This window comes from Rhincodon typus, chromosome 25, assembly GCF_021869965.1.
Source record: "Rhincodon typus isolate 14 chromosome 25, sRhiTyp1.1, whole genome shotgun sequence".
Taxonomy (NCBI): Eukaryota; Metazoa; Chordata; class Chondrichthyes; order Orectolobiformes; family Rhincodontidae; genus Rhincodon; species Rhincodon typus.
In genome coordinates, this window is record NC_063356.1 from 1,958,088 (window position 1) to 1,974,856 (window position 16,769).

Sequence of the window (16,769 nt, forward strand, 5' to 3'; positions counted from 1 at the left end):
GCCTAGACCCTTCTTTCAAAGAAGGGCCTGAAACGTCAGCCTTCCTGCTCCTCTGATGCTGCTTGGCCTGCTGTGTTCATCCAGTTCTACACCTTATTATCTCAGATTCTCCAGCATCTGCAGTTCCTACTATCTCTGAAACATCTGTAATCTACACTGCTTTCTCTAATCAGCTTCTCCTCATATCAGAGAATCTCAAAAGTCTTTGAACTTCTATGAATTGATGGCAGAGAGCCCAAACCAGAAGTTAACACTCCCAATGTGGCTTTGCTACTGAGTTACAGCAAGTTAAAATACATTAGCATTGCTTCATTATCAAATACTGCAGAACTGAAATGTGACACTCTGTTTCTTCTTGACAACTGCCTTGTAATTAACTTTCAACTGCTGCTTAATTATCATACACAAATAAATATTGATTCTATTTGCCTTTGTGCATCAACGGATCTACATTGTGTGAGAAACGTCCACTGTATTGCATCTATCAATGTTGAGTTCCATGTCCAACTTGACAATCCTTCAGCGTAATCTCTCCAGACCCTTTAAAAAGGGAGTTGCTGGTAAACTGCCTCCATTTATAACAGGTTGAAATCAGTTTTGGTAAGAAATGAAGAATCAGTTTGAAAAGTTATGACAGCCTGGTCTTGCCCTCAGAGAGGGAACCACACATATGCCACTTCTTGACCTACTGATTCTAACCGTGTCATATGCTCCTACTCACACAGTATTTTTATCTCCATAGATTGCATGCGGTCATAGATTAGGACTGCTGTGTCTCTAGACAGGCCAGACAGAGTGACAGGAATGTGCCAATAGTAAGACAGACTGGTTAGAAGGTTCATCACCATTGGTGATGGTACGGTAACGGCTCCTCAAACAGCTCTTTCCAAACCCACAACCTCTACCATCTAGAAGGACAAGGGCAACTGAAACATGGTAACACGGCCACTTTCAAGTTCCCCTCCACGGCACTCACCATCCTGACTTGTAAATATATCACTGTTCCTTTACTACTCCGGGTCAAATTCCTGGAACTCCCTCCCTCACAGCATCGTGCACATGGACTTGCAGTGGTTCAAGAGGTAGTTTGCTACGACATTCTCAATAAATGAGAATGGACAATAAATGCTGGTCCAGCTAGTGACATCCAAGTTTTTTCCTGACCCACCAGCCCAGCAATGGCACAGGTGGTTAGTTTAGGGTGGCATAGATTCACACAGAGTGGGAAAAGTCATATTTTCCCACCACACTCCGAACTGAGGCAGATCCTCCAGTTGTTGTCAATGTCAGTGGGTTCAGAACATGCCAATACCATACAAGGGTATGGGCCAAGTTCTGGAAAATAAGATGACAGAAGACTGTGTTTGATGACCAACACAGACACATTGGGCCAAAGGGCCTCTTTCTATGCTGTAAAATTTTATGACTCTTAAAAAGGAGGAAACCAATCCAGGCCAGGTGACTCCTGCTGTGTGTGTGTTAAATGGCACAAGAACAGAATTTGCATCCCTGTGAAGACTTGGAAGAAGAGTAGGATTTCTCTAACCAATATTTGACTCTCCTCAGCTTCTATCCTTCAAACAGATGATTGGCTTATTCTCACATTACTTGCTGTGTGCCAATGGACTGTTGTGTTCCTCTATTGCAAGAGGTTTACATTTCAAAAGGTGTTACATAAGCTACAAAGTGTCTTAATTCATCCTGAGGCTGGGAAAGATGGGATAAAAATCAAAATGTTCCTTTTCTTCGGAATTAGGAAGCTAGACAATGGAGAATGAGAGATTCAAAAACTGTAAATCAGACTGAGAAGGGATGTAAGAAATGTCACTGTTTTGAAGTATGGAGAAATATGTTAGAAAGTTTTTTGAACACAAGGGAAAAAGGAAGTATGAATAAATCTGTATATTTCAACTTCGAGCACAGCAAGAGTTCATAGCAGTACAGAGCATCATTGACTGGCCAAGAACATTTGCCAAAGACTGAGAGATCAGAAGTTGGAGATGAGGAAAAGACAATCAATTTTTGAAAAAATGAATTTAAAGGAGGGATTGGTGGAGGGAGATTGGAATTCGGATTCTCTATGACTATGACTATGACTCAATACCAAGAATCTCAAACCAGCATTAAGCATTAAATAGTTTCTGGCCCATCAGATTTATACAACTTCCTCTTCTTAAAATCAACAAGACCTTTTTTTAGTTTTCAACCTACATAGAGGAAGCTGCATGCAGCGATAATCAGCAATATGGCAAAACAGGCAACTGGGGAAAAGAAATCTTTTTTTTAGAAAGACTTAGCACAGTGGCAGGTGCACATAACCAAAATAAAAAAACACACCAGTGACTGAACAGACTGAACCTAATATCTGCTCACACAGAAAATAACACTGTTTCAGTATGACAAAGACATCTTCAAATTTTTGCAGGGGTGAAGGAAGTGGGGAGACTGGGTGTTGCACAGTGAACCAGTTAAGTCAGCACGAATATCAGAGCTACATAATCACAGAGATCCAGGGACGATGAGTAAAATCCCAATCCCTGCTTCCAGTCCACGTCAGATTTCCCAACTTCCAAATCTAACAAATCTTGAGTAGCAACAAGCCTAAGAATACCCCAATTTCTTGGAATTCTAACAGAACAAACAAGCAGCTCTCATGCAAGGACAAAATGTCACTGGTGTGAGTACAGTCGAATTCCAGAATCAAGATGGTGAGGAGGTGTTGTTCAATTCTGTCAAGTTTCAGCTGGGTACCCCACCTCCACACCTGGCCAGGTCTACAACTTTTCAAAATCTCAGTGCTCCTCTAACTCAACCCTTTTACACTCTGTTTGCAACAGCTTCCCGAGCCTAAAGCTCTAAATGTCTTCCCGAAAGCTCTCGGCCTCTCTACCTTCTCCTATAAAACTCTTGGAGCAAGCATTCAGTCACCTGCCCTGAGACGTCTCTATGTGGCTCAGCATCAGATTTTGTTTGATGATCACTCCTGTGAAACACCACGGGACATATTACAACCTTAGAGCTGCTACATAAATGTAGTCGTTGCTGAAGTGAGTTTCGGGAAAATGTCAAAATTGTTTGGCGCAGAGAAATAAAAAAATGACTTGCATTTATATAGCACCTTTCAACACCACTGGAGGTTTCAAATATGTTTCACAGTCAATGAAGCACTTTGCAAGTGTAGTCACTATTATAAATAGGAAATGAGGCAATCAAGTTCCAAACAGCACGCTCTCACAAACAGCGATGTGAGAAACAGATCACATTGTGTAACTTTTTTTGAGGGATAAAATTTGACCAGGGCACTAGGGCACTCCCCTGCTCTTCTATAGATTGTTCCATATTTCCTACAATATACTGTATCTTACAAAACAGATAGGGCTGCAATATTACATCCCATCCAAAATACAGCATCTCCAGCAGTGAAGCATTCCATCCGTATTGCACTGGATTATCAGTACTAACCTTTTAAATGCAATGAATGAGTACAACAGAGGAATACTTAGCATTCTGCCTCACGTGGCTTTCAGACCAGCTCACTCCATTCATGGATATCCAAATGTTACCGTCCACTTATTTTAATGACCAAACGTTTGAGAGGCTGTGACTCAAGTACACAAATGCCTCTAAATGACTTCCCAATGTACACTGTTCAAATAAAACTCTGCAGTCGGAGTTATGCCCCGTCGTTTAACAAGCATTATCCACATCGGCATCTCATACTGCAAAACCAGAAAAAGTTACATGTGAAAAATGGAAACTTGCTGCACTGATACAGCAGGTTACATTTCCAACATCCATCCAAAGGTGTGTAGTGGGCACAGGCTAGAGGGAGCTTAACTCTGTATCTAGCCCTGACCTGTCCCTGTCCTGGGAGTGTTTGAAGGGAATGGCATAGAGAAAGCTTTACTCTGTATCTCACCCTGAGCTGTCCCTGTCCTAGGAGTGTTTGATGGGGCACAGTGCAGAGTGAGTTTTACTCTGTATCTAACCCTGTGCTGTACCTGTCCTAGGGGTGCTTGAAGGGTAGTGATGTTTTAAATGGGACATTGCAATCATTTAACTTTATGCAAAACATATTTGAGTAAAACTTTAAACATCTTTTCAGAAAGCAAATTACAGCGAAAGGCAATGACTACAAAAATTAATATCACAGACTTTACTCCAGAGCATTGCCAGGAACACTAGGAAGCTGACTCAGTGCCAATAGGTAAGTCATACTTTTCTCCCGGCTTGATGTGGGTAGTGGGAATTTCTCCCCTGTAATTTGATCACGACCTTTGATTTCTTGTGTTCAGGATAAGAATGTGAACTAACAGAGAAGAAAACAGAGACTTACCTTTGTTTGGTGCCCTTCAAAAACTTAGGATTTCCCCAAGTGCTTTACAGCAAATGAGGTACTTTTTGAAGGTGTAGTTAGTGTTGCAGGATTACAAAAGCAGCAATGTGATCATGACCGGACTGTTTGTGTCAGACAAGTTGGTTCAGAGACTGTTCTGTAGAGGAGATGGGTGCTGTGATGCATACTGTGTGGTGTGCAAATTCTACATTTCAACCTCCATTGCAATGGTCTGTCCTGAGTGACACAGAGCCAGGCACCTTCCTGATATGGACCTTGGTCTGTGCTTCATTAGCTGTCAAAGATTTGACCCAGGATGGAGATGCTGATGGCCTTCCCAAGAGACTGCTCTACACATGGCAGCTATTCTAGGGTCTTGGCATTGGCTAGTCAACTGAAGACATTGCATGTCGGTCCATGCCTGCATTTACTCAACATCCAGACACATCCTTCTCCAGCAGAAATCTCTGGACATTGAGGAAAGTGGGAACCCTGCTGGAAGTCACAGGCTATGGATTGAAGTCCCACTCCAGAGGCCTGAGTAAAGGAACCAGACCAACATGTGGAGCGCTGAGGGAGTGCTTCACTGTCAGAGGTGCTGTCTTTTAGATAAGATAACAGAACATGCTCCATCTTCCCTTTCAGATTGACTTGGAGTACGCCACCGTTTCATGCAAGTCTACCCCACAAACTTGGACAATATTCATGACTCAACATACATCACAGGCAACAGATTATAATGATGATGATGTATTTCAGTTCTGTGGGATCCTGCTGTGCACTAAACTGGCTGCCCATTTTCTACAACAGTAACTACATTTCAGACGTCCTTCATTGGCTGTAAAGCACTTGGGTGAGTCGTGAAAGGCGCCATACAAATGCAAGTGAGTGCTTCCAGTTTCAGCTGAGCGTTACTATTGCTCTATTTTTACAGAGATGCAGTTCAGAATGTCAGAAGACAATTACCTCCTTTCTTCCTTTCTCCTTGAAGCTGCAATGAGGAACAATTTCGGCGCTCTCTCCGTCTACATTTCGCTCCAGTGTTACTCAGTGGCTCCAAAAGCTTGCAGTAGCTGCAACAGAAGGATTGGCTGGTTGTAACTGCTGGGGCTGGGAACGAAGAAGGGGGAAACTCCGTCCTGTGTCTGTTTCACAAACAAATTGCTGGTGGCTGCTTTCCGACAAGGTCATGGGAAGCTTTTAAATGATCAAATTACTCAGCACCTTCCTCTTCTCAAAGTAAAATGTCCCAGACTCATAGACACAGGGACAGACAAACTCCACCAGCACCCCCACCCCCTCCAACACACACACACACACACACACAGGAAAACCTTAGCGCTCCTGGTGTTAACCCTTCCAGCTGAGGTGACAAGCCAGCCCACCCCCAAATTTAAACCCGGAAAAGCTGCTATCGATGCTGGCCTTACTGCTGTAGGTGTTGTTTTGGTGGAAGTTGAAGTTCCGCCCTGAGATGGGTGGATGGGAGGCGGAGATACTGAGACTGACTGCCCCCAGTCTGTGTCAGTCACTGGGTACAGGGGTAAAACCAGCAAATTGCAAACGGGCACAGAGAGCCACATGACAGAGCGGGTCCCAGGAATCTCTCCCTCATTTCCAAGGATCTCCTTGTACTCTGCAGGCAGGGGCCAGGCGGCTGGGATTCCCCGGAGGGTGAGTGTAGACATGACCAAGGGGAGGGTTTCACTGGAACCCACTGCAGGGAGAGGTCTCCCCCACCCCCCCGGGCTCCAGGGACAGTTCCATTTCCAAACCACAAATCCGGGTTTCCTCTCGCTGGAGAACAGAACAGGCAGCTCCCAGTCTGCTCACATCCCCATCGTTGTCCCTCCAAAACTTGCACAGGGACATGGAGACAGTGCAGCACTCCCTCAGCACTAACCCTCAGACAGTGAAGTGCTATATCACTCTGGGAGTGTCAGCCCGAATTTTGTGTTTATGTCTCAAAGGAAGAAGAAACACAGTAAGGGGAGGACAAGACATCCGTGGCTGTCAAGGCAAATTGGAGTCAACATAAAAGCAAAAGAAAAAGTATACAATGTGGTGAAAATTAGTGAGAAGGCAGATGATTGGGAAGCCTTTAAAAACCTGCAAAGGACTTCTAAAATAGTAGTAAAGAGGGAGAAGATGAAACATGAGAGTAGGTTACCTAATAATACAAAAGGAGATTGCAAGAATTTTTTTAGCCATCGAAAAGGTCAGAGAGAGGCAAGAGTGGAAATTTGACCAGTGGAAATGAGGGTGGAAAAGTAGTAACGGGGAACAAAGAAATAGCAGACGAACTGAACAGGTATGTTGCATTAGTCTCCAGCGTGGAAGACACCACCAGCGTGGAAGACACCACCAGCGTACCCAAACTTCAAAAGAGTCAGGGGACAGAGGCATGTTTAGTGGCCCTCACTCAGGAGAGGGATTGGGGAAGCTGAAAGGTCTGAAGGTGGGTAAATCACACGGACTGGATGGTCTACACCCCAGAGTTCTGAAGGAGGTCGCTGAGGAGATTGTAAGGGCATTGGTGGTGATCTTACAGGAATCATTGGAGGCAGGGAGGGTCCCAGAGGACTGGAAAATGGCCAATGTAACAGCCCTGTTTAAGAAGGGAGTGAGGCAGAAGACTGGAAACTATAGGCTGGTTAGCATGACCTTGGTCGTTGATAAGATTTTAGATTCCATTATTAAGGATGAGATTGTGGAGTACTTGGAAGTGCATGGTAAAATAGGACTGAGTCAGCACAGCTTCATCAAGGGGAGGTCATGTCTGACAAATCTTTTAGAATTCTTTGAGGAGGTAATGAGCAAGTTAGACAATTGAGAGCCAGTGGGTATAATCTATTTGGATTTCCAATAGGCCTTTGACAAGGTGCCACACAGAAAGCTGCTAAATAAGAGAAAAGCCTGTGGTGTTAGGGGCAAGGTACTGGCGTGGATAGAGGATTAGCTGTCTGGCAGGGACAGGGAGTGAGGATAAAGGGGTCTTTTTCAGGATGGCATCAGTGGAGTTCTGAATGGGTCAGTGTTGGGACCACAACTATTCATGTTAAACATTAACAATCTGGACAAAGGAACTGAGGGCTTTGTTGCTTAGTTTGCAGATGACACAAAGGTAGGCTTTAACAGGCTAGGAAAGTGGGCAAAGAAGTGGCAGATAGAATACAATGTTGGAAAGTTTGAGGGTATACACTTGGTGGGAAGAATTGAGGCACAGACTATTTTCTAATGTGGAAGGCTTCAGAGATCTGAAGCACAAAGAGATTTAGAAGTCCTAGTTCAGGATTCTCTCACGGTTAACATGCAGGTTCATTTGGCAGTTAGGAAGGCAAATGCAATGTTAACATTCATTCCAGGAGGGCTAGAATACAAGAGCAGGGATGTACTGCTGAAGCTGTACAAGTTTCTGGTCAGACCGCATTTGGAATATTGTGAGCAGTTTTTGGGTCCTGTATCTAAGGAAGGATGTGCTGGGCATGGAGGGTTTTGAGAGGAGGTTTACAAGCATGATCCTGGAGATGAAGGTTTTGTCATATGAGGAACGGTTGAGGAATCTGGGTCTGTACTCGATGGTGTTTAGAAAGATGAGGGGTTGGTGGGGGATCTGATTGAAACTTATACAATGCTGAGAGGCCTGGATAAAGCAGACATGGAGAAGATGTTTCACAGCCCGAGGGTGAAGGGATGACCCTTTAGAACTGAAATGAGGAGGAATTTCTTCAGCAAGAGGGCAGTGAATCAATGGAACTCATTGCCACAGAGGGCTGTGGAGGCCAAGTCATTGAGTATATTTAAGACCAAGGCTCTTCATTAGTAAGGGGATCAAAGGTTACAGGAAGAAGGCAGGAGAATGGGGTTGTGAAATTTTTTATTATTCACTTATGGGATTTGGGTGTTGCTGTCTGGGCCTGCATTCCATCCCTAGTCGCCCTTCAGAGGGTTGTGATGAGCTGCCTTCTTGAACCACTGCACCTGCTGTAAGTTAACCCACAATGCCCTTTGGGAGGGAATTCCAGGATTTTGACCCAGTAACAATAAAGGAACGACAATATCAGTCACGATTGAATGTTGGAGCAGACTCGATGGGCCGAATGGCCCAAGTCTGTTCCTATATGTTATGATGTTATGGATTGTTTTTGCTTGTGACTGTGAAGTAAAAGTGTTAGCCACTAAACCACAGCTGCATGTTAACATCAAACCAGCCTTATGATTAGAACCATGAAATTCTGGCTGGCTGTTTTTAGCCGTAAACAGGAATGGAGCCAAATATAATCTAAAGAACCCTTCGATGATAAAACAATTAAATCTATCCCCTTCAAGCTTGTTCGTCATCATTCAAGCTATATAAACTGAGCACCTGGGAATTCCCTGGGTTAAAAGGTGACGAAGTCCTCATGTATCCTTCAATTATTCCTTTTTCAGGATTTTCAGCTGATGACTGATCCACTTACTACTTCCAACAACAAAAGCAGAATTTACACTTATGTAATACCTTTAACATGGCAGGAAATCTCAAGGTGCTTCTCGGGAGGATTACCAAACAAGGTTTGTCACTGAGCCACACAGGGAGATATTACAGCAGGAGGCAAAGTTTATGCTCAAAAGTTTTAAGCATCTTAAACACCTGAGGGGTGGCAAGTTTTGGGAGGGAATTCCAGAGCTTAGAGCCCAGGCATCTGAAGACATGGCTACCAATGGTGAAGCGATTAAAATCCGGAGTGCCCAAGAGGTCAGAATTCAAGGAGCACATAGATCTTGGAGAGTCCTGGGGCTTGAGGAGATTATGTGGAAGGTAGAGGGCAAGTAGGTACTGGAAAACAAGAATGATTTTTTTTTAAAAATCAGAACATTGTCAGTGAGTGAATAGCAATCAGGATCTCCTGGAATTTAGGATATTGTACAGATCACAAAAAGGCATCCGGATGGGTGTTGATTAGGAGAGGTTTGGAGAGGGATACAGGCCAAATGCTGGCAAATGGGACTAGATTAATTTAGGATATCTGGTAGGCATGGACAAGTTGGACCGAAGGGTCTGTTTCCATGCTGTACTTCTCAATGACTCTATGACCCAGCCTCTCTCTCACTGTAAATGAGTCAGTGCTACAATTCATCACAGAAACATTTCTGCTGAGACCCAGTGTAGAGATGGGCCAAATTATTCACACAGTAACGTAAGCAGAGTTGGAACATGAGACAGTAAACAGTTGCAGGAATTGGCACTGAGAATGCAATGATAATTCCATAGGTCCATCTGAACTCCATTTTCCAGCATGACCTGTTTCCCTCTGCACCCCCAGACTGTAGGTTTGCTTCTTAAATGGGAGCTGCTTTCCAAGCACACTGACACATTCTCAGGACATCCTGCTGGGTCTCTGTGCTCCAATCCTACCAATCCTAACCAGGCATACACACCCAAAAGCTGCACATATATCTTAGAGTCACAGAGACATACAGCACAAAAACAGACCCTTTGGTCCGTGCCAACCATGATCCCAAACTAGACTAGTCCCACCTGCCTGTACTTGGCTCATATCCCCCCAAGAATTTCTTATTTCATGTGCTTATCTAAATGTCTTTTAAATGTTGTGACTGTACCTGTATCCACCACTTTTTCTAGAAGTTCATTCTTCACGAGCCACGGTGTAAAATAAAATATGCCCCTCATGTATTTTTTTTTTTAAGACTTTCTCTTCTCACCTTAAAAATCCACCCCTCCAGTCTTGAAATTCCCTACCCTAGGGAAAAGAGACCTGCCATTCAACTTATCTATGCCCCTCATGATTTTATAAACTTCTGTAAGGTCACCCCCTCAAACTCCTACGTGCCAGTGTAAAATGTCCCAGCCTATCCAGCCTTTCTTTACAACCTAAACTCTCCACTCCTGGTAAATCTGGCAACATTCTGGTATATCTCTTCTGAACCCTCTGCAGCTTAATAATTTTCTTCCTATAACAGGGCAACCAGAAATGGACACCATACTCCAGAAGAGGCCTAATCAACATCTTGTACAACCTCAACATAATGTCCCAACTCCTATACTCAAGGGTCTGAGCAATGAAGGCAAGCGTGCTAAATACCTTCTTAACGACCCTATATGTGACTCCAACTTCAAAGAATTATGTACCTGAACCCCTAGGTCTCTCTGTTCTACAACACTAGCCAAGGCCCTACTTTTAATTGTATAAGTCCTGCCCTTGTTTGTGTTAGTAAAATGCAACACCTCACATTTATCCAAATTAAACTCCATCTTCCAATCTTCAGCCCGGTCACGCAATTGATCAAGATCTCTTCGTAACCTTAGATAACCTTCACTGTCCACCATACCACCAATTTCCGTATCATCCACAAACTTACTATCCCTGCCTTCTATATTCTTATTTAAATCATTTATAAAAATGCCAAACAAAAAAGTGGACCCAGTACCGATCTCTATGGAACACCGCTGGTCACAGGCCTCCAGTTCAAAAGACAACCTTCCACTCTGTCTCCTGCCGTTAAGCCAATTTTGTATCCAATGGCAAGATCACCCTGAATCCCATGTGATTTAACTTTACTAATTAGTCTACCATGCGAAACCTTGTCAAAGGCTTTAGTAAAGTCCAGGTAAACAATGTCTACCGCTCTGCCCTCATCAATCTTCTTGGTTACTTCCTCAAAACCTCAACTAAGTTTGTGAGACACGATTTCCCTTGCACAAAGCCATGCCGACTATCCCTAATCATTACTTGCTTCTCCAAATGCATACAAATCCTATCTTTCAGAATCACTTCCAACAACTTACCCACTACCAAAGTCAGACTCATTGGTCTGTAGCTCCCAGGCTTTTCCTTGTGTTCCCTCTTAAAAAAGGCACAACATTAGCTACTCTCCAGTTATCTAGCACCGCGCCCGTGTTACAGGTGATATAAATATTTCTGCTGGGGGCCCGCAATTTCCTCCCTTACTTCCCACAACATCCTGGGATACACTAGATCAGGTCCTGGAGATTTATCTACCTTTATATTTTCTAAGACCTCCAGCACTTCATTTTCTGTAAGTGAACTGTTTTCAAAACAACAATATTTATTTCCTTAAGTTCTCTATCCTCCATATTTTACCCCACAATAAAAACTGATGCAAAATATTCATTTAATATCTCTCCCATCTCCTGAGGCTGAGCACAAAGACAACCTCTGATCTCTTAGGGGCCCTACTCTCTCTTGTTGCTCTCTTGCTGTTAATGCACTTGTAGAATCCCTTTGGATTATCCTTAACTTTATCCGCCAAGTCCACCTCATATCCTCTCTTTGCCTTCCTGATCTCCCTCTTAAGAATGCATCGACACTCTTTATACTGTTCAAGAGACTCATTTGAAACTCTTTCTAATATATGATTTGTTTTTATTCTTAACTTGAATTTCAATATCTTTTTAACATGGTGATCATTCGCTAAAATACAAGTACACAATGCTGAATATTTTCTTGAACAATGAAAGTAAAATTTAATACATAAAAGGAAAACAATAAAATAAAACAAACAAAACAAGCTATCTAAATATAGAACACAGACCTTTAAATATGCAGTGAAAGAAAGTTGCATCTATTCCCAACACCAGTACTTTAGTTTCACATCCAGAGAGTTTACTATCTCCATCCCAAATCTTTAAGTTCAACTCAAATGATTATTCTCATTCTTTCCTTTGAACTATGAAGTCTTCCGAAATGAATGCTCACAAAACTGAGATATTAGACTTTCTCAACTTTTTAATAGCCTGCACATTTCTAACTAATAAACAGTCCACGGTCTAGAAATTGCACCAACTTGCACAAACCAGGAATCCCCACACCAGGAGCTCCTACTCCAGGCAGGTCATTGGCTGAGGAAACAAGGCCGAGATGGTGTTTCCCACCGATATCGCCCAGCCCTGCCCACATCCCGCTGGGTCTCTGGATTCCCATCACACCAGTAAGTGGAGAAAATTGGATTTGGCACAATCAAATCCTCAGTTTGCATTGGTCACATCTACTCAGTTGCTTTTTCCTTATTGGTGATTTTACTCTGGGTTTTGAAGAGATTTACATTTATAAAGTACCATCACAACTTCAGGTCATCACAAAGAGTTCTATAACCAATGAAGTCTTAGCTTATAATGTAAACAATGCAGAAGCCAATTTGCCCACAGCAAGTTTACACAACCATCAGTGGGATAAGTGATCCTATCGTCTGTATTTGTAATGTTGACGGAGGGATAAATATTGACCAGGACACCGAAAATAACCACCCTGATCTTATTCCAAATTGTGCCATGGGATCTGTAGGGACCAACTCAGCACTGAGACACAATGGGATTTCCCTGAGCAAAGTGTTTCTGTACTATACACCGAGGGAAGCTGAGGCCTCAGTATTATGTCTCACCTGAAATAGCACCAGTGACACCACAACACTCCCTCAGTACCACACACTGATTGCGAATCTGTCTCATGTACTCAAGTAAAAACCAAAAGAACTGCAGCTGCTATAAATCAGAAACAAAAACAGAAATTGCTGAAAAAGCTCAGCAGGTCTGGTAGCATCTGTGGAGAGAAATCAGAGTTAACGTTTCAGGCCCAGCGACCCTTTCCTAGCTACCATCGGTTCTGATGAAGGGTCGCTGGACCTGAAACGTTAACTCTGGTTTCTCTCCACAGATGCTACCAGACCTGCTGAGCTTTTTCAGCAATTTCTGTTTTTGTTCATGTACTCAAGTCTTGGGAGTGGAACTTGAGCCTAGGGCCTCCTGATCCAGAGACAAAGTCACTCCCAAAAATGTAAACCAGGAATTCAGAGCACCAACAACACTGTAAACTATGTGGAAGAGAGATTTCAGCTGAAGCTGGCTCTATAACATGGAGGCAACTGGAACAGGTTGATGGTGCATCTGATTATCATTCTGACAAGGGCAGATTCCAGTGAATACAGGGACACGTCCCTCCCGCAGGGTTTCACTAGCTGTGACCAACAAATGAAACAACTCTTTAAAAATGCATTCTCCAAGAATGTGCGTGTTCTTAAGAAGGCCAGTGTTAATTCCCCAGTCCTAATTACATCGAGAAATCATTACAGTCCATTTGCCATTATTTGTTGCACATTTGACAAAGCTCAGTGTCTCACTCTCAACCCAGTTAATATGGGACAGGAGTCACCAATAGGTCCAGACTGACTAAGGGTGACAGCCTTCCTTTGTAAAATGTCACAATCTTCCTCAACGACACAGCTCTCACAAAAACCAATAATATTTGCTGACACCAGCTTTTCAGTCTAGCTGCCTCCACGGACAACTTTGAACTTTTAAAATAACCACTGAATGATCGGACTTGTATGGGCAATCAGCTTTCTGTTCTCTGGAAACATGTACATGACTTTCCTGAGTCACATGAAATAGTTTGAAATATTGTGCAAAAGGCTTGCAGACGCAGCATGTGGTATAGTACAGAACCACTTAGCTCAGGGAAATCCTATTGTGTCTCAGCGCTGAGCTGGTCCCTACAGACGTTCTGTAACTCGCACCATCCTGAAGGACTGGGAATGGAGGGGGGAGGGCACAGTCAGATGAGGATTCTGGCTCCTGGTGCTCGTCAGTCCTGACAGTTTGTTCAATGACAGGAAGGAGTTTGTCTGTGATTCTTCCATTGGTCAAATAACCTGCACAGTCATGTCTAAGATAGTCTCCGAAACAAGTGACCAGAACACGCAGCCTCTCCAGAACTGGATTCAAGATGAGGAGGAGAACGAGAATCGAATTGTAGGTAAGAGCAAGAAAGGAGATTACAAGCAAGAATAGACAGGGAAATTGATATAAAGAAACACAAAGAGAGGACAAGAATTTAAATTTATACAGCCCCCCACACAAAGTTAACCACAGAGTGACATTGACAGAGACAGATGGTCAGACAGACAGATAGATAAAAACTCTATACAGCCATTATGAGGGTGACATGCACAGATATAGAGGAAAGAATGAAAGGGAATTACAGAGACAAATCATAACAGATGGGAAACAAAATAGCAAAGAGTGCCAACATAACAAAATAAGCAGGTACAGAGAGAGAGAGAGAGGTAGAGAGTCCAGTGTAGATCATACATTAAACAGCAACACATTCACTGACCTGAAAGGCCAATTACTCCTCACCAATGTGATTACTTGAAGGATCAATGCCCTATTTTATCTCAAATTATAAAATCTAAAATAACATCCAGAATTGAGATGAAGAACCTGCCTCAACCCATCCATCCTCCCCACCACCAATGCACAGGTGCCATTGTGTAAGATGCTCTGCAGCAATTCATCAAGTCCCCTCCAACTGCACCTTCCAACCTATGACCACTTCCATCTAAAAGGACAAGGGCAGCAGATACTTGGGAACACCACCCCCTGCAAGTTCCCCTCCAAGCCACTCACCATCCTGACTTGGAAATATAGCGCCGTTCCTTCAGTATCACTGGGTCAAAATCCTGGAATTCCCTCCCTAACTGCATTGTGGGTCAACCTACAGTCCATGGACTGCAGCAGTTTAAGAGCTCACCCCCACCTTCTCAAGGGGGCAACTAGGGACGGGCAATAAATGCTGGGCCCAGCCGAGGAGCCCAAGTCCCAAGAAAGACTAAGAAAACTTGGATGCACATCCTTGTACACGCACAAACAGAAGTCCTGAATATATCAATGCAGCCCTCCAGCAGAGGTACTGAATTTCCTCCAAATCCAAGAACAGCCAGACCATCCACATTTCTCTCTGAGCTAGGAGAGGCAAATTCTTGTTTTGCAATATTTCCCATCTGTTAGTTTGTGGAATAATCCAAACATTGATTTCATTAAATATCTATTTGATGAGACAAATAAATGCAAATCTGTTACTTCTACGAAGGCCATCGAAGCAAATACTGCAAGAGGGTATAAGAGAGTAGCGGCTATGTTAATGGATGAGTGAGCTGGAGAACACGAGCTCATCTCCCCATCCAACAATTAGAGAATTCAAATTCATTTCAAATAATCTGGAATTAAGAGGCAGATGGAAATTGGAGCCCAACTGGTTCCTAATAACATTTCAATGAAGGGAATCTGCTTTTCCAGCCAGACTGGCGTGAAATATGACTCCATACCAGCAGGATTACTGCTTTCTAGGTCCATCCTGAAAGCCAATCCCTTCCCGCTTCCCCACCTCCCCCAATACAGTTGATTAATCGGTAAATTAATTTAGAGCAAGTAGGGCAATGAATCTGGTCTTGGCCAGTAACAGCCCCATTTCTAGGGTTGAGTTACCAACTCTATTTGAACATAACCCAAGAGCTTTTATCATATGACTTGCTGCTTGCTGTAACCTTACTGTCGCACACCCACTATTGGTTCATCATTGAAATCCCTAACCTTCATTTAAAACTATAGAAAAGACACAGCACAGAAAGCAGCCATTAGGTCCATCGTATCTGCACCTATACAGAAGAAGATATGAACAGGTGCAGGCCATTCAGCCCCTTGAACCTGCCCCACGATTCAGTGAGATCATGGCTTAACTCCATAGACATGCCTTTGGCCTATTTCCCTTAAAATCCTTGCATAACAAAAATTCATCCAGCTCAGATTTAACATTAACAACTGTTCTAGCATCTACTGCCATTTGTGGAAGAGAGGTCCAAACCTTTACCAACTTTTGTGTTTAGAAGTACTTAAGTATAATAGCACATACCAACTACACACATATTCTTACAGCATTGATTGCTTAATTTCTGACTGTCATACTATCCATTCTTTAATATTTTCCATATCTTTATCTTGATATATTTATCACTATTAAATGAAAGGACTGAAAAAGGATTAAAATCACACCATTTTTACATATCCCCAAAGACTTAATGCTGCCTTCAGAGATCTAAACAATACACTTGAATTCCTGGCCAATGGAGGAGTTGGCAATCCCAAAGGGAAGGGATGGAGAGAAGGGGAAATGTGAAATAGTGGGCTTGTATCCACTTGTTCCAGGGATTGTTTTACATAAACACAGGAATTTCTAGCACGGTGGAGATGGTCATGAGGTGCTCAGTTGAACTTGAGCTGGGAATTTCCCATGGATGATTATGATCTAGCTGTGGAGAGGAATTTCTGGTCATGTCCCATTCCAATTAAGAAGGTGGGTTCGGGGAACTTGCTGTTGTGCGCTGGAACAAAGTCAGAAGTTTTAAATCATGATTTCACTTTCACTTTTAAACAGATCTGTGGCACGTAGCAAATTCCACTGATCACAACAAACTGGAACGCAGAGGCTGGAATGGCGTTTCATCGATTGTGACTTAATCAGGTTCTGCCTTCACGGCCCGTACTGTAAATCCAGACAGAGATGACAGCAATAACAGCAAAACCTCTTGGTATCTCACCCTACTCCCTCTCACCCCCAGCAACACCTCTCGGCATCTC

General features: G+C 43.1%; 1 protein-coding gene across 2 annotated transcripts in view; it reads right to left on the minus strand.

The window, feature by feature from the left end:
- tfeb (transcription factor EB) overlaps positions 1–16,769 on the minus strand; it is a 114,450-nt gene that overhangs the window by 48,233 nt on the left and 49,448 nt on the right. Inside the window, exon 2 of one of the 2 annotated variants that reach the window (XM_048612001.1) lies at positions 5,303–5,409. The exons of the other annotated variant lie outside the window; for it this stretch is intronic. The gene's annotated coding sequence lies outside the window, so the exon portion shown is untranslated. The remainder of the gene's footprint in view (positions 1–5,302; positions 5,410–16,769) is intronic. 2 annotated transcript variants of the gene reach the window in all.